Below are 26,621 nucleotides of genomic sequence, written 5' to 3' on the forward strand. Positions count from 1 at the left end.
GAGGTGTCCCTGAGCAAGGCACCGTTCCCTACACTGCTCCCCGGGCGCCGTTCAAAATGGCAGCACACTGCTCGTAACACTAGGATGGGTCAAATGCAGAGAAACAATTTCCCCACGAGGATTAATAAAGTATATCAAAATAAAAAATAAAAAAAAACACAGAAGTAGTACTATGGAAAGCGCTATTTAAAGTCCTTTTATTATTGATATAATTATTATTATTATTATATAGTAGCAAAATGCAAGTTCCACATACAGGACCATCAGGATTAAATTCATCGTTAACTTGTACACCCTTAGATCGATCTGATAGGACTCACATCAGCTTAGTGATGTTCTTTTAATAGAAATTAAATGTTCTACGCTCTTTGATAGGATGTCAAAAGTTGTCAAATTCAGTACTAGGAATATAAAATATGACACCAACATGCTTTCATGTGCACATACAAGTCATTGGCATTCGTAATAGGAAATGGTAAGAAGAAATATGCAGTATACTGTGCCAAGATTCAAATTGTATTTTCCTAGTCCACTTATGTGTGTCTACTTATAAATAATCATAGGTCAAATTAAAGCGACCAGCCAAACATGGATAAATGTTGTGTGTACTTTTTGGAAAGGCTAGATATCTTCTCTAATTGGAATGTAATAATACATTATTACCTGCATTTAAATTCTGTCACGGTCACTTTACACCAAATTGTTTGCTAATGCATCTTTCTTCTCTCCCCAGATTTGTCTCTGCAGGAGTTGAATATTTGTCCGTGCTGCACACATCCTTCAGACTCTGGCTTCCTGCAGCAGCATGTCAACCATCATCACCGGGATTCTAACTATGGTATACTTGGTCCTGGATACCAGTCCTCAAAGTACTCTCTAGGGACTTTTGAAAATGTTGTCCCCAAGGCACACATGCATGAATCTGCAAACACCTGTATTCATATCCATGCAAATGTGCTTCTATAATTGTTATCACTTGTTTTATTCTGTAAACTGTATACATCCAATGCCAAATAAAAATGTTATAGATTAATCTTAATATTAATTAACAAAATAAATCAATAATTAATGAGACATTTTGTAAAATGACATCTTTGTGGGAAACAGGCTAACCACGGCTCTGCGGGGGAATACAATGTCATTCGTATTGTTTTGTATAGTTATTGCATCAATGATGTATGGTTGTCCCAAAATGCAGTCGCACACAGTTAAATAACCACTGTTCGAGTACTTAAACAACCAGAGTGTATTTTTCCAGACTTTGATGCAGCTAATAGTCCATAATGTCCAAGATCTTTGGAAAGCTTTAATTGTACAGAATTAAGTAAGAGTTCATCAGAAAATGTAAAATTATGAGTTGATCCATAATCCATTCAAAGATAAACTAATATAGGTGAAGTCCTGATTCAACAGGAAGAAGCATGGCAGGACACAAATAAATAATATATAGCTACCAACAAAATATCTTGTGTTTTTCACATGACAGCCCGGGGAGAAAAGAAACAAGAAAATCTATACATGACAAACCTCTGAGGCAGGGAAACCATTTTTTTGTGATACTGCATGAAAAACAATAATGGAAAGAAGATGATTGCCTTTATAGTGTTTCTGATTACCGTTAAAAGATATTGTAATGGTTTCTTTTTTTAAATTCGCATTGCATTTTATCCCCCGTTTGAATCGGAATATATATCTGTCTCGAGCAGGGCTTTCATCAGAGGAAGATCTTCCCCGCACATTCGTTTACACCCAGGATATGCATCACTAGGACGAGGGCCACAACCAGACCTGTCTCGGTCAATTCGGTGGGAATTGGTCTATTATTTTTATGTCCGCAATTACGAGGACAGAGCAGTAACTACGACTCCAGCGCAGATAACAAAGATATATTTAGGAGTAAATAATATTGACTGTACCTTTGTTTAAAGCTGGAATCAATACTTCTTAAAGCGTGTCCATTTTTCATTTAGCCGCGTCATGTCTGTGCGGAGGAGGGGCAGAGAGATGAATGGGTGGATTCTCTAATTCCCCCTGTTGCAGTTATCATAATTGTTGAACAACCACGGTTTTTAAAGATCGGGCTCGGGGAGAGGCAGGCCACACAAAGAAAGTTAATAGATTTGGAAAATTGAGATAGATTGCACAGCAGCCGTTTTTGGACCGTTCCATCGGCGTGGCAGGCAGATGGACAAATATGATCCGGGGTGGAGGATGGGGAGGGGGATACTGCAGCACACAAACACAGAGAATGCATCCTGATAAATAAAGGTGTTACTGTTTACCCTTTCCGTGCTGCGTGCGCGTGTCTCATCGTGTGGCGGGTGATAGTCGGATGCATCACAGTTTGAGGCCTCCATCAGCCTCAGAGCGGGTGAATTCTCCCTGAGAGGCCTCGGCGAAGCAGCGGCAGTTCCTCTCTTGAGGCACCAGGGGGAAATGGATAGCTGTGGAAAGGATGCTTCGGGGAATAGGCGAGCTCAGGAAATGCCTCCCGCTCCGAAGTTTTTGCCAATTTGTTAGAACTGTGATATGGAATGAGCCTGTGGTCAGCATTGCATATAGAAAAGGTCTCTTTTGTCCCTTTTGTAATGCCTCCATCATACCTCCTCCATCATAGACAGTGTTGTTCCAGCTGATAGTGCTCCCTGCGTACGACCTCTGACCCCGTCATTTGTCTGCGGACGATGGCTTTCAGAACCTCCTAAAGGATATTTTACAGCAGTGATTTATCCAGAGGAGGCTACATTTGGTCCCATCCGTTTTGATACCGGCCATTGTTTTCACATTTGATGCTTTTCTCTCTGCTCCTCTGAAATCTTTCCCATATCCAATTTTCGCCTTTTCCCCGTGTCCAATTTTCCCTAATATTCAGATGATTATAGCATGATGCTTTCCTTCCCTTCTTTCAGCGTTCTACTCTTTTTCCTCTCCTGCTGCTATTTTCCCCTGATTCTCTTTCACTCTCCTCCTTATATTCGGACATACAGCTACATGATATGAATATTTACAGTGACATAATGTTTAATCATCTCCGATATAGATGCACTACGATGCCTGAGTCTGCTGCAAATCATCCGCAAATCGAAAACATAAAATCTTACATTTACTTAGCCCTTCCCTGTCCTAGAGCCAAACGGCAAAAAACATTTTCAATCTGTCCCCTTTGACAGACAGTCTGCAGTGTTTTAGCTTGCCGCCTGAGAATTGAATCACCCCATATTGAATCTTATAAAGTCCAGTTGAGGGGATTTTCTTTTTGTGATGTAATTTGAGCTATCCAATTTTCCTTGTATTTACGGTCTATATTTTGTCAATTTGGCAGAGGAACACATTGTGTGCGTTGGCGCTGGGTGTCACCGGTGTCGTCACGCTGCGGTGGTTTTGGTGTTGGCTGGCCTCGGAGGTCAGTGTGTGGGAAGAGATGGTGGCTCTGCAGGGCTTTGCAGCGGCTCTTGGCCTGTCCCTTTGGGCTCCGGCAGGCCCACATCCACTCCTCTTATTCATGAAGGGGTCAGAACACGGGTCAAAACACACCGTTTGACTCCCCGCAACACACTGGTGTGTGTGGGCGTAGATGAAACTGGGTATTTTCTGGGCCTTTGGTAAGCTGCAGCTGGTAGCGGCTCTTACTTCTCTCCCTCTCAAGTCCAAATGTGCCTAAAAGCATGGCTCACACAAAGGAAGGAGAGAGAAAACGCCATTAAAATGTTGAGTGCTGAGAGTGGGCTGCCGAGTTACACATAAAGGATAGAAAGATGCTGTTTATTCCCCATTAGTATCACCACATTGACAGGTTGGTCAAGAGGTGAGGAAGATTTCTCTCTCCCTCAACCACCTTGTAATGCTTGCACTGAGAAGCTACGCTGGTAAAAACTAACGTGTTTTCCACCGAGTCGGTCGCTACCGTGGCGACTCCCCGAGAGGATCTCTTGACCACGGCATCCCTCCTCCTTTCATCCCACTCTAACCTCTTGCTCCTTCTGTCTCTTTAGTGCAGAGATAGAGATGTGGAGGGCGAGGGAGACTGACAGTGTGCGCTCCCCTGCTCAGTAAATATGAACTGCACCCAGCAGACAGACTCATTCATCACAGGGGGAAAGAGGGGATGGTGGAGGTGGAGGGATACAGAAAGGACTAAGAGAAATGTCCAAAAGACAGAGAGGGAGGGAGGGAGGAAGAAGAGAGGTGGGAGGAATAGGAAGCAGATGGAAAAAAGGATGAGAGAAAGGAAAGTGTTCTGGGTGAAACGAGTGGGAGAAAGAGATAACGGAGTGAAAAGGAGAAGAGAGTCCCGGATGATTGAAGGATAAATAAAGGATAGAGGAAGTGCATGGGGAGGAGAAACCTCAAGCATGGGAAAGCTGATGAAATATCGGAGGACATTTTATATCTCATCACCAAGAGATCTTGTGTTGTGATGGCTGCCCTTAAGCATTTGATTAAGGGAGCAGCATTAGTTTTGCTGCCCTCCAGTCAGAAGCTCATCCCTCACCGACTTGTTGCTTCTCACATTTTAACCTTGAATATGCACTGTTTGAATCTGGAGGTCATGTCACTGTTTTCATGACTGTGGTAGTTTTACAATGTCATCTCTAAACTTTTGGGCTGAGAGATGCACTCACTGGCAAAGAGCCCATTCACTCCTACTGAAGATAACTTTTGAAAATGATAAGCAAACGATGCCATAACACGAGTGAGACAAATGATTTATTGGGGACTATTTTCAGACACAAATACGGTTCAATAGTGAGTTTTTTTACAACAGCAAGTCAGTTCACTTGGGAATGGCTCAAAACTAACGGCACTGTCAATTGTAATAAATTACCTTTCACAGAGGTCAAAGGTGAAGTTCACTGTTTTAGTTTTTAATAGTTTTTACATCAATGACATACAGAGGTACGATGCCGTGCTTTGGCTACAGAGATACGTTAGTGGGATCAATTCCTTGGTGGTTTTTGATAATATAGAAAAGCCAGGCCTTTTTGTTTATGTTGAAAAGATCTCAGTCTAAATAAAACACTTTACATGATAATTATGGATGAGATGTAAAACTAATACATCAACTGCTATTATTTGCCAAATGCACCAGATGACCTCACATTAATCGAACGGCAATAACATGAATCAATAATGTTGTATCGGTCGTTGCCGTGTTGTACAGATTTCCATAACTAAAGGAGTAGTATCATAACTGAAGCTGCAGCCGAAGGGAAATACACAAGAGGTATTTGATTACTCGGGTACATCCAGTAGTTACCGTGTATTGATTATTGACTCAAGTTTTAGACGAAGAGATTGGTCAAGAGGGACATTAAAACTGCATCTTATATATTTTGAGCATTATTGTTAAACACGTATCGTTAGTCCAGTTCTCTAACTGTTAAGGAAGATTATCTTTACGTGTGTTTGTCTTTCAAGTACTTATGTTAAAAATATGTTTTAATAGAAGTGCCCATGACAAGCCATGGCGTACAACTGTCCTTGAATTGTGCTTTTATTTCACTAAAGGCTTGAGTGTCCAAAGGCATGCCGTACCAAATGCTAGGACACAATCAAAACATACAAAGTATTTCTCGTAAATCCCTAAATCCTTTGTCCTTTCCGGTCCGTGTCCTCAATTTCCAACAACTTCCCCCTCTTCACTCCCACCAAAACCACGTCCCCTCCATCTTTTTCCACTCCGCAGAAAGACAGCAGAGAGGGAAGATGATGTGTGACAGATGCCACATTTCGACTTTCTGTCAGGGAGATTAATATTGACACAGTGTGTTTCTTACCAGGGGCTTGTTGACTGTGTGTGTTGGCCTTTGATTTCATTATCTTCTGCTCAGCCACTTTTTTCTTAAGAATCAGACAATAACAGATGTGGCGACTGAAATAGAGACACTGATGTTGGAGGGGCTGAGTGAACAAGTCATATTGCCGGGTGGGTCGGCCATCAGTCCTGTTTGCCGTGGAAGTGTAAACCCCCCGAGGATATCCAGAGGCCCTTCAGTTTGATCAGCCCCTTCAGTAGCGTGGCCCACGAGCTGCTGCGGTACAAAGTGTCCTAGCTGTTTCCAAACACATGAGTGAGTTAACTCAACGCTACTTTACTTTCATGTCATTCGTTTGTCTCAATTCGAGACTCTACCGTACCACATTTTAGAGCAAATATTGTACTTTTGACTACACTTGCTGTATTTCACGGATACAGTTGGTGATTGCTTGGCATATTAATACTTTAAAAACCTGTTTGGGATAATTATGTATTATTATTCAACGCATTTAAAGCCTATTTTTTATTTGAAAGATTTGGTTGTTTGAGATGCTTTTATTTGAAAGTGACAAAGAGACTGATTTTAGGTTAATCTTCGAGAGTTAAAAAGACATCAATATATATTCAATTGCATACAAGCATTGGTGATAAGGACTCCTTACTTAGCTTTTAGCAAACCGTTGTTTGCCTGATATGCACTGAGCGTGAGATTTACATTTAGAAATAAGTTTCTCGGTGCTCTCTGGTCGAAGAACTTTGGAACAGTATCGCTGTTTCTAAAATGACCTCAAGATATTCTTTAGGAAATCTGTGCTGCCATTCTACTCTGCTACAGATCTACAATAGGATTAGATCAGCGGCAATATCTGTCTAATATGATACTCAAAGTATTTGTTACGTTAGCCATGGTACAACATTCAAAAGCTGCGCGTCCATTCATCACAAATAAAGGACGCAATATGTCAGTGGCTATAATAATATAAACTATTATACGAGAAGATGTTATTATAGTTGGTTTGCAATAATAGGATTTGAGCTCATGGGCTGGGGATGTTTTAACGTTTTTGGAAAGTTCCAATTTTAATGTTTGTCTAGGAAAGATGTGATGTCAATAAGCTCATATATTTTTATACATAAGTCTTTTTTTTTATGTAAGCGGGGTACAGGCTCTCTAAATGTTTACTACGCACTTGTTTTGATTTTCCAAAGTATGTCTCCCTCCAAAGCATGAGAGTATTTGAACTGGTATTTTGGCCATTGTAATATTGGAGGTATTGGACCTTACACATGTTGACTATTTTGGTTTTATTTAAGTAAAATACAATTTTCAGAACTTTCTGAGCAAGCATAATGATGAAAATATCAAAATATAGAAGGCATGTTTTTCAAAATACAGGTCAGCATCTCGGTACAACCCTATATGTTGAAGGATGTACAGTGTGTGGTTTAGAATTGGAGAAGAAAACTGGTTTAGTATTTGTTCCTCAGTCAGACCCTCCTAAGTGCTCATGTGTTCTCTGATCTACTTGCCTGTTATGGCTGTAGATAGACTTATAGATTTGGCAGAGCGTAATAAAATCCAATTGATTCAAATGTAATTCCTTTTGTTGATTTGAGCAATCTACAAGTGGCTTCATGTCTCCGAGCCAAAGCCGGCCGGCCTTCATCTCTAACTTGTAAGCCTCTGAGAACTTTCCGACGCTTATCGAAGCATTTCTGAGCTGAAATACAAGAGATGGATCCTACAGCTTCCTGATTTAGTAATTTCAAAGCGTGGGGCTTGCTGTTAGTGGGAGAATAAAATCAATAGGCCTCTCTGGAGAGGAGTAGGTATAGCTTGTAGTCCTATGATATGAGAAGAGGATCCAAACAGGAAACACAGGAGGAAATAGGGAGGAGCAAAGCAGCTTCAGCGCATAAACAAATAGAAAGCAAAGTAGGGGAGATAATGCAAGAAGGAGACAAGAGACCGGTGGGGGAAACAGTTGTCGCCAGAGACTTTTATTGACTTTTCCCCCCCTCCTCTGCACACGTGACTACCAGATAAATTCACACACAGTGAGAGGGAGACGGGTAGTGAGGGGAGAGAGAGAGAGAAATGGGAAAATAAATTACTCTGGAAAGATATGACGATAGGCTACACGCGGCTTTAAATCTAAAAGGGAATTCGCGACACACTCGACCAATTTGTCACTGTGCTTTTTGCCTCTTTTCATTTCTTTTTTGCTACTTCCCCCCTTCTATTATTTTTCACCCCCTCAATACCCCGATGCCCCTAATTTACCTCACTTTTCCCCTGCAGGCCTGTCCCATTTTTCTTCACCCTATGTTTTCCAAATGTAATCTTCAGGATCTAAACATTGAGGTGTTGTCATGTGACGATATAGGATCTTTCACTTTTCTTTATTCCTAACCTAGGAAACCTGTCATGTCCAAGTCTTAATATATCACTTTGCAATCTATGACAAATCCATAAATCTATCCACCTCAGCTCGTCTTTCAATAGGTTTCCCTTCATCTGTAACTACAATCACATTTGTGCCTCCTCCTCCTCCTGTTCTGCAAACATGGGTCTATCTAAATCTGGGGGGAAAAGGAGGAAATGAGATGCATCGTATAAAAAAAAAAAGAATGATCGCACCCACAGTAAAGGATGTCTGGAAAATAGGTGGAAGAATGGAATGGAAAAGAGAAAAGAAAGAAACGCAGACTTAAAGTATACCCCCCTCTCTTTTATTTAATTTAGACGCCAGGCGAAAATCGATCCTGCCATTCGATACGCAATCCGAATCAAGGCGAATTAAGCGGGCGGAAATTAACTCTGAAAATATTTTTGATGGAGTGGCTTGTAGTCTCTCGGCCAAATGGACTGCAAAGTGGAACAAATGACAGGGGCCTAGTGGTGGAGACAGCGCCGCTCCATCTTCCATTAGGCCGTAATGGGATAGGTCCAGCCCCCTAGCTCGACTCGGCTGCATTAATCAAAACAGCCGCTATATGAAGATTTATGGTTCTCCACTCCACCGGAGCCGGAGCCAGTTCTCGGTGCGTATGTTTGAAGGAGGGGGTCGGGAGTCTCCCCCCTCTTTGCCTTTCTCTCTCTCTCTCTCTCTCTTCCTCTCTCCCCCTTTTTCTCCATCCATCCTACAGACTTTGCCCCTACCTGTGGGCCTGCGTGTCGCGCCTCTACGCACACCCACCTTTAATCCAGACACTGTGTAATCGCATTTTGTCATTTTTGTCAACAGGCGTGTCAAACCCCTGATTCTTATGTTGACTCGGTAATAAACCTGTAATAGCAGGTCTATATGCATATGAGCATGGCATGTAATCAAACATTATGTTAAGTGCAGTGGTGGGAAATAAATAAAAGGACTCTAGATGACCTTCAGACAACATAAGACCAAATGCAAACAAAAACTCAGACATTTTTTTTTTTTTCATCCTCTGTGTGGTTAATAATTATAGTGATATGGTCATTGTGGCCGTGAGGTAGTGTGGTTGTATACAAATCAAATGGTTGGTGGTTTGATTCCCACCCCCTGCAGCGAACATGTCAATTTGTCCTTGTGCAAGATACTTAACCCCAAATTGCCTTCGAAAAAAAGCGCTTTGATGGATCGTAAAGACTGGAAAAGCACCATTTACCATTAACCATATACAGTTGTAGTTTGTTGCCTGATAAATCAAAAGGCCAATCAACTAGTCTACAGATAAAAATGCCAAGTAGGCAGGCCCGCCCTCATCATTAATAGTTTTTAGTCTTCAGTCTCCTGAGGAACTTCTCCAAGCCGCGCAGTTTGCCTGTAGTCACCTCTTACCCGTAGCAGCAGACAAACAAAATGGGCATCCTCTGGCGAGCAGTATTGAGACTTTAGATTACAGCCTGTATTGCTGTAGCCCCTCTCTCCCAAGAAAGCCCATTAGAAGTGTGTAGAGCGCAGAGCTGCTGTGACGAGCCGAAGGGACAGACAGGGGGAGACAGTGTGACGGAGAAGAGTGTGTGGCGGCTCAAGTAGATTGGAGCTGGGATCCATCCAAAAAACTTCAGCCAAGTTTTGATGAGATGAGACTGATCGGGACCCACTGCTGAGAGACCCTGTTTGACTTTCTGTGTGTGTGTGTGTGTGTGTGTGTGTGTGTGTGTGTGTGTGTGTGTGTGTGTGTGTGTGTGTGTGTGTGTGTGTGTGTGTGTGTGTGTGTGTGTGTGTGTGTGTGTGTGTGTGTGTGTGTGTGTGTGTGGATGGATGATCCCCACTCCCAATCTTTTCACACACACTCACTTTTGTATTACCAAACTTTCAAAGCTCTTTCCCTCCCTTAACCCCTGTATCTTGTCACTGTTTTCCCCATTATTTGTGTCCCCTCTCTTTCTCCTCCATCCAGCTCTCTATTTTATTCCACTTCACTCTCTATACTCCCTCATTCCCCATCCTCTGGCCTCTAACTCTCCCATGCGGATAAGCAAACCAGCATGGAGACATCTCTATATCCATCTATCTATCTCTCCTTTCCTTTTGCCCTCCCTATTTTTCCCCTTTTCCTTTCTTCTCCCTCTTTTCCTCGCGAGCAAAGGGGAAGCTCGCTGCCAGTTTCAGTCTGCAGAAGGGTTTATTTGAATTAGAATCGCTTCAATCTCCTCACTTCCCCCCCCCCCCCCCCGTTCCGTTCTCCCCACCTTATTCGCTTTCTTACCTCTTTCCTTCGGATGAGGGTGACTCCCACCTTTTTCCTCGCTGACGGCCTCTCCAGGGTCCCGTCAATGCCAGGCAACTTTGTTTTGTAGATGGAAGTGGTGGAAAGCGGGGTTGGAAGGAGAGAGGAAACGAGGGAGAGGAAAAGTAGAGGTGGGAGAGTGGGAGTTGGAGAGGGGTCAGGGGAGAGCTGTTAGTCGGTGTACTTTAGTTCCTTCTTCCTCTCACGCCTCATTCCACCCAGATTAGGACCTGTAAATGGCTTTAGGCTACCTCACCTGGCTTTGGATCTCCCCATCTCACAGGAATACAGGCAAACTATTACCTTTTACTCTCTCATTATCACACACTCAGACTTATCTTGCCTTAAAATGTCTCCCCCCTCCTGCTTTTATTTACTTTGTGTCATTTCCTCCCACACCTGCGTAGTATTTGTATCCTCATTATGGCCTCCTCAAGTGTCTCCAGGAAGGGTCAGTCATCACACCTAATCATCTCCTCTGTTAACAGTGACCTACAGTATCTCCCTGATAATTCTTCTCTCCCTCTCCTCAGGCTCTAATCCCCCTCCGTTTCCCACCCCTCCTCCTCACCCATTAACACACAATTATTTTTGGGGGCCGACACGGGCAAGGGGGAGGAAACGAGGTGTGGAGAACACAGAGAGCCTGTGTCTCTAATGGCTGAGTGACACCAGACGAGCTCATAGATCATGGAGATTATTAATACCACTGTTAAACACCCCATTCAAAGACCCGCCACCATCCGCAGACGCACACACCACCAGAACGCAAACACACTCACACACTCCCAGACCCGGAACATCTCTCATTCCCAGCACACATCTTCATATGAGCTGTCATTCATGCTTGGTAAATCGGCACCAATTTCATTTGAGTCATTTAAACAATGGCGGGTTCTCATTACAGCATGTGGTTGAGGGGTAGAATCAGATTTACAATTACAACTCTCATTGGCGGTGCGGGCTATTATTCACGAGGTCGTTTCCTTATGACTCGCCTCCTCCGATATTTCTAATGACTATAATTCCAGGTTTGATCTGATTATCGTGTATACAGTGAGGTGAGAGATTCCCTCTGACTTTCCGGTAATGACCAGGGAAATGTGGCCCATCTAGGGAGAGCAGATTGAAAGGCAGGCTGTGTGTGTGTGTGTGTGTGTGTGTGTGTGTGTGTGTGTGTGTGTGTGTGTGTGTGTGTGTGTGTGTGTGTGTGTGTGTGTGTGTGTGTGTGTGTGTGTGTGTGTGTGTGTGTGTGTGTGTGTGTGTGTGTGTGTGTGTGTGTGTGTGTGTGTGTGTGTGTGTGTGTGTGTGTGTGTGTGTGCATCAATGACCTGTCCGTTTAACCGTTAGGGTTCTGGGGAGATGGCAGGGGGAGCCAGGCGTCCCCGGAGAGCTGGGTCTGGGGAAATCACACTCTCACTTTCACCAAACAACCTGGAGGCTGCATGGCAGCTGGCAGCAGCCAATACACACACTCCCACTCCCCATATCCTAGTTTATATGCAAAGAGACCCTTAAACACACTGGATCTGTGATGTATGGCCTGCGTTAAAACAATTCTGTGGGAATCCCATATTGAGCTCCTTTAGACAGCCTCGTGATCTGTTATTTCTAACATTACATAATTTCAGCCATTCTTTATAATATTTATTGACAGTTTCGAACACCAATCCCTTCCAACATCCCTAACTTCCAGCGTTTGGGCATTACACTTGCAGGAGTCAATAACAAAAGGAGTTTTATAGTCGAAGCAGGTGTGTAAAAGCTTACTTCAGTGTTCCACTGCTCCATTAGCTGATCTCAGGTCTCCCTGTGAGTTCTGCTAGTGCCAGCTCATTGATTCCTTAACTAATCACTCTAATTAAAATGCCTTTTATTCATTCAATGGTTTACACGGCAGCCTAATACTTCCACGGTTCCATTGCCGCACAACATTTCTGTCAACAATTGCCTGAAAAAAATATCTACACTTGTACAAAAGTGCCTTTTTTATTTTCAAAAAGTTCCAACAACTCACAGTTTAATTAGGCTGGGTTAGCAAGTGCAACACTAACATGTATGAAGCTACCATGCTGTCTGCTCCTTCAAATACTTTTGTCACCTAAGGAAATTAGTTTCCTGTTTATGCTGCATGTTATAAATCGTTCTCTTTGTGTGTGAATGATTCAGGCAGAAAGAATTTACACCCTCATTATATGGAGAAATTAGAATAGTATAGTCATTAAATAATTAAAAAATACTGCCAAAGAATTATACGTTGTCTCAAGCTGTCTCACTTTGATGGATGTCTGTTTATGACTCGTTCCGCTTAGAAATTCCTACAACATTTCTTTCCTGATAATATATCAATTTATCAGTGGAGATTTTTATGTTAATATCCTCTCCCGCCCCCCCCCCCCTTCCCTTTTTAAAATAAAGTATCTCACTCACAAATGATCTCGAACTAATTAAGCAGGCGTTAATTAAAAATGCAAGAGAGGATGAACGTGGTAGAATTGTTATGGAAACGTTGAAGTTAATCAAGCTCTCAAATTATTGATAACATCCTTAGAACAGTGATCGATCGGGAAGACATTAAGTGGCAAAATAAAACAACCACATTCACATCTGATGGGTGTGTGTGTAGAGCAATGTGCAAAAACAATTAGGTGCATAATACATAATATTAGTCCACATGACAAATAGGATATCTTTTGTGTCTTTTCCAAACTTGCCTTGCGAGTCCGTTGCTCGTGCGTGTGGGCGTGTGCACGCTAGTTTGTGGGGGTGGAGGGAGAGGGGGGGGGTTCTCTTTATCACACAAACGCCATTAATCAAATTTGCGCGTTTCAAATTGCATTGTGAACTCCAAGAGACCGAGATATTGACGTCTGTTGATATGAATATTTCCCCTCTTTGCACGGCTTTGCGCCTGTTTTAAAGGCAGCGTGGCTCCCGGTGTGTTCCCATGTTTCTCCCCCTGCCTGCACGTCTGTTTACGCCGCTGTCAGAGCCTGTGTGGCATGTACTTACAAGGCGCTTCATCATCGCACCAGCGATAGGAGCAATTCACCCATAAAGTGGGTCTTTCGCCCATAAATAATATTCAAGTCGCTCTATTGTTAAGTGAAAAGTTGACTGGTGTTTGATTTTTTTCTTCTTTTTTTCTCTTCTTCTTCTTTTCCGCGGCGACCTCGGGTTAGGACTCATACATCACGGGATGACAGCTATAGAAAGGCCCTAAATTAGCAACTAAATCGAATATTGATCAGCTATGTGCGGCCCTGCGAGTCGCGCCTCCTTGCCGTTTTTTCCAGAGAGAAAGAGAGAGAGAAGGGGAGGGGGGAGGTTGGGATGTGGGAAGGGGGGTGAAAACGAGAGATAGAGGGGGGGACGGAGGGGGCGGTGAAAGGTGCTTCTCTCTCTCCTCTCTTTCTCTCTGTTTGACTTTAAGTGTTTGTGTGTGTTTTATTGCCCATCGGTTTGGATTCAAAGCATCTGTCTTGGAGTTAAATGTTTAGATTCAAGATTCAAAGGCTTTATTGTCATATGCGCACTAGCTACAGTTTTGATATGGCAATGAAAATCCCAGGATTATCCAACAAAATGCAGCATAAGTAAGACAATGAATAACAAAAATGTAAAAAAATAGTCCAATATTATCTTGCAAGATATATGCGCAAGTAATGCAGATAAAGTCATCTATACATCTCCCAAAAAATAAATACAATAGGCTTAATGTTGCAAAGAATGTTGTAAATGAACATTTATTTTTTTGCAAATGAGGAAATAACATGATTTCAGGGTGTGAGCAGCCTGCAGAACTATCCATTTCACGCTTTAGCTGCCCCCCCCCCCCCCCCCCCCCCCCCATCTCTATGTGCTCCCTTATTTGTTTACATAAAGTTCAAATGAAGTCCCTCATTACCCACTCGCCTATTGGCTCCTGTTTATGGATCATCGGCTGTGTCGGCGCTGTTGCATCGACTTCCCCCTTATCCCCGCTGCTTGCACGAGTGGGAGGTCGGCGGCGCGCAGCGGGGACGCGTTTGATGAACCGATCAAGGGGGCTCTCGCGCTCTCCCGGGACGCGTTGTGTGTCCGGGGCGCCGATGAACCAAGCCCAAGGCCGGGCGGGGGGGGGGGGGGGGGAATGGGTGGTCAAGGTTGCCCCGGGTCAGTGAGATTAGCCCCGGCATGCTCTGCAACAAAGGGCCGGATCGTCAGGTGCCGCCAAGTCTGGATCAAATTATCGGGTGTAGGACAAGCGGGGCGTAAAACAGGGATGAGCTGCGGATTACAGCGGGCTAATCGGAAAGGATGCTTTCACTCCATTAATGGATTGGCCAGGGTTTCTTAGTTGGTGTTGTTGTTGTTGTTGTTGTTGTTGTTGTTGTTGTTGTTGTTTCTTCGCTTTTGGCCAAGATTTTGACTTCAATCACAGCCTATTTACAGTATACCCATATTTCATGAAATTGTAGTGGAAGCAAGCAGCACTGAGATCCTTTGCTTATAATTAAACGTGACAAACCAACCTCTAAAAACACTCTTTACAATTCTCAGTCTGTTGAAGTTATAAGTATTCCTCATGTTGAGTGTTTTATCATATTTAGTGCCACCCTATCACTGATGCAATGCCATAAAAGCACCGTTTACATTGTTAGCTGTTCATGCCGGAGGTAGTTTTAATTGATATACTAAATTATTCTGCACTGTGTGTAGATATACTATATTTCAAGATGATAATGCTATGCACCTATAGTTCCTTCTCATACAGATAACAATAAAGAACAGAGCTCTTCGTACCTGACAAATATTTTAATTTCACACATATATTTATTGCATAATTTATATTATTTAGATATGTGTCATCTCCTGGTCTCTTACTTATATATCTACAATGAACTTTCATCACACACAAAACATCATCATTTAGAGGTTTTCTTCAGTATGTCGCCCGGTGAAGTCCCATAGTGTGTCCATGTTGCTGTCCATGGTCCTGCATCAGCAGCCTCTGTCCCGGGACATGTGTTCAGTGTCCGATGTGCTGAAATTATTTATTTTATTTATTATTATTATTCATTTGTAGAAGGGCCATCCAAACTTACCCTTTTTAATAATCTTTTAATCCTCTCCCTCCCCCTAGCCCTTATTTATCAATACATTTGCCAGTATATGTTCAATTATTACATTTCTACACATCAGCCATGTTGTTCAGTTTGGGGTTTCCGAGGCTTTGTCACATCAGTGGTCCTATCCAAACAGCACATTTCACAGTTGGCATGTTTGTCCTCCAGTCTCAGGGGATTTACTGACAATACGGGCTTTAACACAGATTATATAACAACACGTACTTTATTAATCCCTCAAGGGCAAATACAGTTTGCACTTGTAGTATAAATAAACAGAGTACAAACACACATATCCACATGAACTATAGACTAGACAAATACACACATGCACATGAACTATAGACATGTGGTCTCAAATAGACACATGCTTGCATTTTATGTTAATAAAGATGTGTTAGAATAAAGAAGCTGCCATGTGTATGCGCCCTGGAGCAGGTGGGGGTTCAGTGCCTTGCTCAATGTCCCTTTGACAGGGCCCAGGAGGTGAACTGGCACCTGTCCAGCTACCAGTCCAATACTTTGTACTTATAATATATCTATCATATCATAAAAAAAAATAAAAAAATCAACACAATCAGGCTTTACATTTGTAACATAGTAGTGAGGATTGTTGACATCCACCTGGATCCATCTTTGTTTTCTTCTTAAATATAGACACATTCTTTTTCTAGCATTTGGATTGTTGTACCGTTATAACCTTTCAATGTTCACACGGCATCTATTGCACGTCTGTCCGTCCTGGGAGAGGGATCCCTCCTCTGTTGCTCTCCCTGAGGCTTCTCCCATTTCCCCCACATTAACTGGGGGGTTTATTTGGGATATTTTCCTTGTCCGATGTGAGGGTCTGAGGACAGAGGGTGTCATATTCTGTACAAACTGTAGAGCCCCCTGAGACAAATGTAAAATGAGTGTTATTGGGCTACAAATACCTTTCATTGATTGAAATTGAGCTACTTTAGTGGTTGCTGAAGAGCTCTCCTGCTTGACTGTATCATGATATTGAATCCAAGTATCCAGATCGAGCAGGAAGACAGAGATGCACACAGAGAGTCAGTTAAAGTTAAGTTTGTCAGAGAGACATGGCGCGCCCCTCCCTCCTTCACGCGCCTCTCGGGCTCCTAGCAGCTCCTCAGATCAGCTCGAGGACATTCCGGGAACCATCTGTTTCCGGCAGGGCGCGGGGCACGCAGGAAGCGAGGCTTACAAATTTGCGAGGAAAGGTGGTTGTCTGCCAATGTGCTTGTTGTGAGATCTCGCCCCCCCCCCCCCCTTAACTCCCCCTCCTCTCCACTTGAATTTATATCTGTTGTTTCGTACCTAACAGGAGAAATTGAAGCGTTGAAGAACAGAACGGAACCTAATAACTCTGCACGAGGAGAGGGTGTCATATTAGTGTTCATTGTACAGATAAATCACTGATGAAGAGGCTGGGAAACTGGTTGTGGTACACTTCACTTTACCTGTTCAGACTGTTAGAAATTAAAATCAATGTTTTGATGGTATAATGTAGCTTAAACATACCGTCAGTTTAAACGCTCTTTTATACTGAAAAAACAGAAATTCTTGTGCACAAGCAGTTAAGCTTTTATTCTGAAAATCCTTCATCTACGGTTAGCATTTAGCATGTGGCTAATATACGATTTCCTAAAGAGGTGAATTGAGCATCAGAAGCAGTCAAGGCTGGTCCACACATCACAGGTGTTCAGGAAGCTGTGTATGTGAGAGGAAGAGTGAGGAGACGTAGTGTCAAGTGAACTGGCCTAGAGACATACTAACCTCCACCTCTCTGATGAGAAGCGCCCGGGGCATCTGCAGAAAAGACAGTCACGCTGCACTGTGGAGAGGATGTGATCTTGGTACCTTTCTACTTTATCAGTCAGTTTGAAACTAATTTAAATCTGATCAATTCTTCCATCGTCTTTCATTTTACTTGAAACTATAAAAAAAAAACGAAATGTATACTATTCTTTTTTTTTTTTTTTTAAACCTTTATTTAACCTTTGAGATCATCGTTCTCTTTTTCAAGGGAGACCTTTCCAACATGGCAGCAAGTAGGTTACAACATGAACATAAGACAACAGATAACACAAAAGGACATGGTCTTTACAGGGCTACATGTACACACCTAGAGACATTGACAAGTACCAACAGTATCAATTATCATTGCACCTATCCGAGCTTTGAAAACAGGCAGTGGAACCAATTTGTTCACTTTCAAATACTACTATATTTGTTGCCCTAATATCTCGATCTTAAGCCAGAGAATATCAACATTGCTCTGATTGATTGAAAGGATTGACCTTTGGTGTTTTCACATATTTAGACGATGGTTTAAACAAAAAAAAAGAAGATGAACAGTAATGTTTGTCTAATGTGGGTTAAGCCAGCTAAATCACTTTACTATATTGCAGCTTTTAAACCCAGGGAAAGACAACACTTGTATAACAATATCCAAAAGTTATAGTCTTATTGATATCAAAGCAATCTCCAAATAATTCTCTGTCCTCATTTTAAGATTCTTTCAGTGAGACCGCTGTGCTCTAATAAAGAGTATTGTCTTCAGCAGGGTGACACTGCTTTGGGTCCGATCCAGAAACATGATGAGATCTCCACTTGCTCCCACTTCAGGGGGCCAGTTCCCCCCCCTGTGAAGCTGAGAGGACGTGTCCTGCAGATGCATCACCTGAGACCACAGGGAGAGGAAAGTGTTAACAGCTTCATGGCCCGAGGCCGAGGAAAGGGGTCTGTATCTGTATTAGTGTGCGAACAGGACTTGATCTTTCTGCATTGTTTATAGGATTTTCACAGTTACTGCTTTTTCATGGTTTCAATGTCCACTTGTTAAGGAAGGCTGGGAGACACACTTCCCATACTTTGTTTTGAGAGCTGCATTGATAAGTAGATCAAATTGTTCATACAACAGTAAAATAATTGCAGACATACTGTAAGCCTTTTAAATATATTAATTTCCTTTTTGTCTATTATATTAAAATGAATATCTGTATATTTTGACAAGACATTTAAACATATCCTTGAACTTTGAGGGACTGGCAGGGATATGTTTCTCCTACTTTTGGATTTTTTTTTTTTATAAATAAGCAAATCATTTAGAAAATGTAGATTAATCAATAATGAAAAGAATTGTTAGTTACAGTCTTAATGTTTTTGTTAAATGCACAAAGGCAGAATTCTTGTTTGACATTTAAAATATTTTTCTTCTGCGTCTTTTCGGAACCCTACAACTCAAGAAATCAACAAATCAGTTGCTCATTCTCAGCATGTTATACTTTTCTCTGAGCTTACAAACAACACGTTTAAGAGAAATTAGAACAAATGTATCAATGATAAACACGGCTGCAAAGGTGTATCCGGTTACATACAATGCCAATTAGCAGTAACCGCCAGCTTTCAAACAGCTCTGGCAATTAGCGCTTTGATCTGTGAGAGTAGCATGAGACAACAGATCTTATTATTATAGTTTTCTGTGTGAGAGGATTTGTATATCAGTCAACATTCTGCAAAGTTATACAAAGAGCACTTCAAGACACACTTCCTTCTGAACAATTACAACGGCTTTATTGTAATGACAGTCATGAGAGACCTTTAAAAAAAACCTCTGACGTGTTTCAGCATGAGGTCTAACCTGCGTACCTCCCTAACCTGACTGCCATTCAAATAAAAATAATTCACCTGCTCAAAAATAGTGTTTTATGTTCTGTATCTGTGTGTGTCCGTATCCAGAGACTATCCCTTTTCGGTCCTACCAAAAAGAAATGATTTGATTTCTGCAAGATTATTTAATGGCTCTAAAGGAAACGTCTTGAAACAAATACAAAGCAAACTTAATTAACAGAAATAATAGGTATGAGGTCAAATGCAAAGAGTATAATGGACATGTATCATTTCTTTAGCTTTGAAGAAAGGCTGCTAATGACCAGGTAACCTAACCTTTTTGCTGCAAAGCCTTTGATGATGAAGTGTTTACTTTCTCCCACCCTTGTGTTTTCTCACAACGACTACGTATGTTTCTCTTTGCCATATTGCAGAGGCTCGGAGAAGAATGTTATCACATTTGGAGAGTGATATTGATTAATGAGAACCTTTTTGTCACACACCGAGGCTACGGGAGACTGATCACTGAAGATCAAAACAAAGGAGAGAGCCAGGTAAGAGCAAACAAGGAGGAACAATAAGTGCAACTGACAATGGTAGACGCAGTGTCGTTAGCCAGAAGACGACTGGAGAGATAACGGGGGGGGGGGGGGGGAATGGAAAAAGAAACTTGCAAAGTAAAACAGAAAGTACCACAGAGAAGGATGGAAGTGGTAGAAACGGAGGAAAGGAGAGAGAACGAGGAAGGAAAAGGGGGAAGGAGGGATAATTGCATTAGAAAGAAGAGAGGGCCAAAAGGAAGGAAATGATTAGAGGAGAAGGGACTGATATCCGATAGAGTGAAGGAGGGATGGAGGAGGGGATGGGCGGGAGAGGAAGGCTCACTTACCGCCCGCCGTTCAATATATACTGACACTCTCTCTCTGTGTCAATACACAAACACGCCGCGTGTGTGTGTGTGTGTGTGTGTGTGTGTGTGTGTGTGTGTGTGTGTGTGTGTGTGTGTGTGTGTGTGTGTGTTGGTATAGCTCTGTTAATCCTAGTCTAGCCACCTATCTCTCTTGTCCCATCGGGGGTCTCAGAGGAGCGTTCATGTCAGTCTCGCTCACTCCCTGCGTCGCATTTCGTCTCAAACTTCCACGTTGCTTTCTCCACTTTCAAGTCGCCTTTTATTCGAGATAAAGAGAGTCTTTTGTGCTTTTGGGGGTTTTCCCTTTCCTATAGTGTGTTATAGACTTTAGTGCATGTACATGGGTAGCAAAGGATAACATCTCTGTGTCCCCTCCAGAGTTTCTCTCCCACTCATGGACTGAGCTGAACAGGCCTACACATTTTATTTGACAGAATTAATGAAACAAATATGTTTGGTAAAAATGTAAAATATGTTGGGATTTTTTTAATCATAAGAATTAGGATTAAAAGAATGGCCTACAATTTCCTTAATCATATCACAATTGCAAAAACGGTCAAAATAACCCCAATTATATTTCTCAAATCCTACAGCCCTACTCGCATTAGTTTGATCCATGCCTATTAACATTAACATGGCTGAACGCCTTTGACAAAACATGACCATATTTAATTATGGTTGGTTGATGTTAGTCTCTCATCCTCTCTTTGTTCTTCCCCCTGTTTCTCGTGCTTCTTCTTCTTTATTTCACCTTGTATTTATCTTGCCTCAAAGTTATACTATCTGGCCACATATCTCCCGTGCCTCGCCATCTATCAACTCCCTCCCTCCCTCCCACCTCTTTCCAGGCGGCCTACCTTTTTGTCATTGACCCCTGCCCTGGGTGTCTGGGCATTGACTGGCTCTCTCCGTGTCACTGGAGCTCCCCGTCAATACTTACCAGGTTTGGCCACCCTCTGCGCTGTGGTCAGAGAGTGGGGGAGAGAGGGAGACACACGAGATGCTCCACAGCACCGGGAGATAACATAAAAATGAATGAGAGGGAGAGTAAAACAAAGAGGGATGGAGAAGAAAATGATGGAGGGAGGCAGTGTGTGAAGCAGCCGTATGAGGTTGTTATACTTTAGGAGAGCACTCTGGGTTTCTGGCATGCGAAGCTTTACAGTGTGTGAGCTCCAGAAACAGGGCAACACCATCTTAAACTGACCCTAACATCTGCAGCCATCACATCCAATACTCTGTTTGTCTACCAATTATTTAACCTGAAAACAATTTGTGACAAAAGACAGAAGATTAGCTCTAAAGCTAATGCTAACTGTGGATAGAACATCTCTGTTGTGCCAAAAAACGCCTAATTTTATCACAACTTGAGACGAAAATGATTGAATTACATCTCACTATTTGCACAAATTAAACTTTATTAAACTTTGAGATATCACTTAACTCTTCGTCTAAATGGTGCCTGTAAAGCATCGACCTGGTGGACTTTCATGTTCTTTTTTTGTACAGTATATATGCCCTTTTTTATTTTGTATTCTTTATTTATTTGGGGTCACATTATATTAAAAGTCGAGTTTTGTAAATCATATATTTTTAGAGACCCGAAAATGGCAAAAAGAAATACCAAACAAAATTAGGGTTAAAAAATTAGTCAAATAAAATAAAAAGTACAGGGGTTGTTTGAAATGACAAATATCCACGCATGTATGTACTCACGCATCTACTTAAACACACACACACACACACACACACACACACACACACACACATATATGTATGTATATATATACATGCACATCAACATACATACATATACACAAATATATATATATATATATATATATATGCATACACAAACATGTACGTACACAGACATTCACACATATACACATACACCTATATGCATACATATCATCAACACACATATATACATTCATGTACATACACACATACATGTGCACATACATACATACCCATACATATACATTCAATCGGTGTATAGAAAGTGTATATCTGCCCTTTTTTTTATTGCATTTAAATTATATGTTCACCAGGAAATGCACATTAATAAGGATTTCTGTTAATATAAAAATGTTAACAATGTTACCTGAACTCTTTTAATTATATTAAAAACAATAAAATATATAGTTGCAAAAGATACAGCATAGGACAGTAATACTGTATGCTACAATATCAGCAATAACACACATGTCTTGAACATTAAACTATAATGGTCTTCATGTACGAAAATATCAATATTTAATATTCAATATTATCAATGTTTCAATTTTTAAAGTGACACTTAGTGCAGAAAACAATTTGTCAATGTATTCGTAATGTTATATATATCGTAATATATGATAATTATTATATTATAATTATAATATATTGTATTTCTAAGGTTAACATCGATGTTGCTTTCGGTCAGACATGTATTATATAAAGCAAGGTACACTGACTGAAGGACTGAATCAAAAAGTGTGTTTTTAGATTTCAGAGCCCGTTATAATCTTTATATCTTAAACCTATTCCTCCATTATAGTCGATAAATCAAGCTTACTGTATGTACTAGCGTGAATGCAAACTCAGCACTATTGATACATCAGCTATACAGTATGTATCATGATGTCAGTCGAATACATGAACTTTATAAAGAGAAAATATGTTCTGCTTTACGACTTGGTTATAGCTTACAGAGCGGCCCAGTCAGAAAAAGTTAGAAAAGTACAGAGCATGTTGTCCGGCATCAGAGATTTGTGTATCAGCTGATATTGGCGGCTGTTTTTGAGCGGTGTGTGCGAGCTAAAGCCAAACAGCACGACAACAGATTTAGCATTAGTGCGCTGACGGCTTCATACGTGCTGTTCATTCTCCTTGATGAAGATAGATGTGTTGAATATTCACAGTGCACACTCAGGTCAACAATAATAAGTAGATGCGAGGCCCCCAGTCATAGATGTCATGCTGTACATCCTCATCCAGATTCACACAGTATCATTTATAAACTCAGTGTGAGCGTCACTCCCTATTTTACAGTCCACTCCATCTGCGGCACGCTCGGCCTCCCGTTCCCTCTTTCCTCTTCCCTCTTTCCTCTTTACTCTTTTCATTTCCTGTAATCTCTCACTCTCCCTTGCTCTGCCTCCGTGTCACTTTGATTTCCCTATCCACTGGCCTGTGGGATATGAGTGTGTGTGTGTGTGTGTGTGTGTGTGTGTGTGTGTGTGTGTGTGTGTGTGTGTGTGTGTGTGTGTGTGTGTGTGTGTGTGTGTGTGTGTGTGTGTGTGTGTGTTAAGAGAGCATGACTTAATTGTGTGAAGCAGTTGCGTCCTTTAGTTCATCAGTATGTGTGACATTAGTGTCACATGTCTCGTGTTATCCACGTACCAGTTTCTATTTTGGTTGCAGGTGTCCCGATTCATTCCCCGCTTTGTTTAAACTATATTTATATGGGTATCAGCATGAGCCTTTCATTCATATGGTTGTCTAAGTATATGATCGTGCACATGACTGTGTGTCCGTGCATGCGTGTGCGCCTGCCAGGCTGCGTTTCATGAATATGTCTGTTTTTGTGGATGTGAATGTGTGTGTGCACGGACGCCTCTGCGCCTGGGCTCCAGCCTGGATGGGCCCGTCTATATGAGAGTAGACAGTGTGCGCGTGGAGAGCAGGGGAGTGAGAAGGACGTAGCGGCAGTAGAGGGGGGGAGGCAGCGCCAGGCCGAGGGGCCCCCCTCTCGTAGACAGTTTGACTGATGACATGCATTAAACAGTTAATCTGTCTGATTGAATGTTTGCTTCCTCCAAATTGAAACATTAAACAACAAGGCGAGAGAGAGAGGGAGGGGAGAGCCCGAAGAGGAGAGAGGGATATGGCTTCATCTATTGCCCAAATCATGCAAAGCATGAGACTGGAATATATAATACTGTCCTGTGAGCTGGAGAGGGGGAGCGAGAGCAGGAGAGAGATTGGAAGGGACAGAGAGAGGAGTGTGAATGAGGGAAAGAGAAAACGAGTGAGGGAGAGAGATGAGAATGGAAAGGCTCTGGGTAGGTGGAGGGGAGAGAAGGGTTAGCGGGGGAGAGAGGAAAGAGAGAAAGGGATCAGTGAGATGGAGAGGATACAGCAGAATAGGCCCGTAGAGAGAAGCTCTGCAGAGCCAAAGTTCTCTTTAGCTGACGGTCCGGCGCAGACTAAAGCAAAGATTAAACAGCATCACTTTGAAAGGATTATGTCTGCATTCTAAAGAGAGGAGCGCTTTAACAATTAGCACAAGTCTTCCCCTGTTGTACCTCACACAGACGCAGCCTTCAACAGACTACATCATGTATCTGTCCTTGTTGTCTGGCTTTGTGTTCCAGACAGGAAGAGAGGAGGCAGTTGTCACTATTTCCTAACCTGGTTTTACTTCCTGGGGTCGTGACCCCTCTCACGGAGCCCGGACCTCCTTATGTTGTCAGCTCTCTCGCTGCTGACACAGAAAGCAAGGTGCCGCCTCCAGACGACATCATGCTCACAGATGACGTACATGTATTAATATTATCCGTCTATCTTTGTGGAAGTATGTCCTCAGCTAGGAGAATACATTTCTGATGTCATGAAAAAACACCCAAATAATGATTGATTCTCCAAAGCTAAGAGTTTCTTTTCGTTGATTGTTGTGTATTGCTTAAAACAATCAAAGTCCTGCATCAGCGCGCTCAGTCTTCCGAGATGTATAATGAACTGGAATGAGTTTCATTCTCTTTTGAACTAGAAAGAAAATACTGATTAAATTGATACTGCAGCTTTTCTGCATATTTGTTAAAAGCAGGCAACATTGCTTTAGTACGTATCAGTGTGAAGCTTCTAGGTTGGGGGTTACTATAAGATCCAATCCAATCCAACTTTATTTATATAGCACTTTAAAACCTTCAGACCAAAGGGCTGTACAGAGAGATAAGCTCACAAAATATACAATAAATACATTTAAACTAAAAGATACAAACACAAAACAAACCAGAATAAACGAAATAATTAAAAAAATTAAAAACAGCCATATAATAAAAACAATAGACAACTGAAAGCAAATAAAAGCAACATAAGAAGTGCTGTTAACTTCCATGTAGCACTTTCGACAGAACCTCATTTTGACAATATATAAATATCTGCACCACAACACGATGTGTGAGGACCCAGCGTGATGAAGAGTTAGTTTTCCTCTCAGAGATTGGGAGTTAGCTTAGCTTCCTTATGTTAGCATAGATTCTTCCGAGGGATAGTAAAAACCTGCTGAGTTATAAAACAGGATGTGTTCACTCGTATTACTACTCTCTATTACAATGGTCCAGTTGTGCTTATGGCAAATGAACAAACTGTCAGAACTCAAAGCAAAGTAGTCCTTTCTTCTAGAGCTCAGTGCAGTTCCGAATGGATTTTAAACTCCTTTTATTTGTTTTTTTAAAGCCCTAAATGGGCTGGCTCCGGCTCATTTAGCAGAACTCATCCACCGCTACACCCCAGCAAGAGCTTTAAGGTCTGCTGACCAGCTGCTGCTGATAGTGCCCAAGACCAGGCTCAAAACCCGAGGGCACCGAGCCTTCGCAGCAGCTGGCCACAGGCTCTGGAACACTCCATGTGAGGGCCACACCCTAGGGTTTTTTAAATCTACTCTTAAAACTCACTTCCGGCCCGTCCACACACACAGCGGCTTTAAAAAAATCTTGAAAATCTTGGAGCTGGGCGTGTCTGAGAGCTTGGGGATTTTTTGCGAGCAACGCGACCAACAACCAATCACATGAAGCTCCCGCCCCCGACATACAAAGCAAAAAACCCCGGTTCTTCTCCACTCAGAATATGTGCAGAAAGGAGTATGACATTGTGTGCATTCATGTGATGCATAGTCTTTGATGTGGCAGAGGTAAAGTGTCAGCGGGAAGGGCTATGATGAACATTTATGAGATGAATGTCTATGGTGCTATTTTATGCTGGCTAAAGATACTGTCTATGCTTGCTAGCAATGTTAAAACGAAGTAAACTGGATATAAAATCCCCAAACAGGCGAAAACCTACCAGTTTCACCAACTGTCTCTGCCACCTCCCTCCATGCCTGGTTCCTCCGGTTTGTATCCCGGTAAGTTATTAGCGACTGGTCATAACGAACCAGGTGATTTGCTACCGCAATAACTAATTTCTCCTCCATTTTCAGGAATATTGAAAATGAACTGGCTCTCCCAGCTTGCACGCGGTTTGATTGGCTAGCGCTTGTACTGTCAGATTTGCATAAACGGGATTTGATTGGCTGACGCTTCCACCTCAGCTTCAAAAGTTGAACAAATCTTCGCTTTGCTTCCCCACAATGCAGTTCGGCGAAAAGCAAGGCAAAGTGACGTCACCCCATTCAAAGTCAATAGGCAGAGAAGCATCGGAAGATTTTTTTAACGCTGCTGTGTAGACAGGCCGTTCTTCTCCCTGGCCTTCTAGTCAGAGTGGAGCACGACTCCTGACATTTCCCTGTGTGTGATTTTTTATTTTT

At 42.1% G+C, this 26,621-nt stretch overlaps 1 protein-coding gene across 12 annotated transcripts in view; it reads left to right on the forward strand.

Moving 5' to 3' along the window:
- The window catches only part of erfl1 (Ets2 repressor factor like 1), a 97,421-nt gene that overhangs the window by 3,691 nt on the left and 67,109 nt on the right, over positions 1-26,621 (forward strand). For 8 of the 12 annotated variants that reach the window (XM_079692918.1, XM_079692911.1, XM_079692907.1 and 5 more), the window contains exons 3-4: positions 734-838; positions 19,632-19,751. The exons of 2 other annotated variants lie outside the window; for them this stretch is intronic. The gene's annotated coding sequence lies outside the window, so the exon portion shown is untranslated. Of the gene's footprint in view, positions 1-733; positions 839-19,270; positions 19,524-19,631; positions 19,752-26,621 lie in introns of those variants that run through there. 2 more of the 12 variants (XM_079692905.1, XM_079692914.1) reach the window with 2 other exon arrangements.

Source organism: Notothenia rossii (genome assembly GCF_949606895.1).
Source record: "Notothenia rossii genome assembly, chromosome: 7".
Taxonomy (NCBI): domain Eukaryota; kingdom Metazoa; phylum Chordata; class Actinopteri; order Perciformes; family Nototheniidae; genus Notothenia; species Notothenia rossii.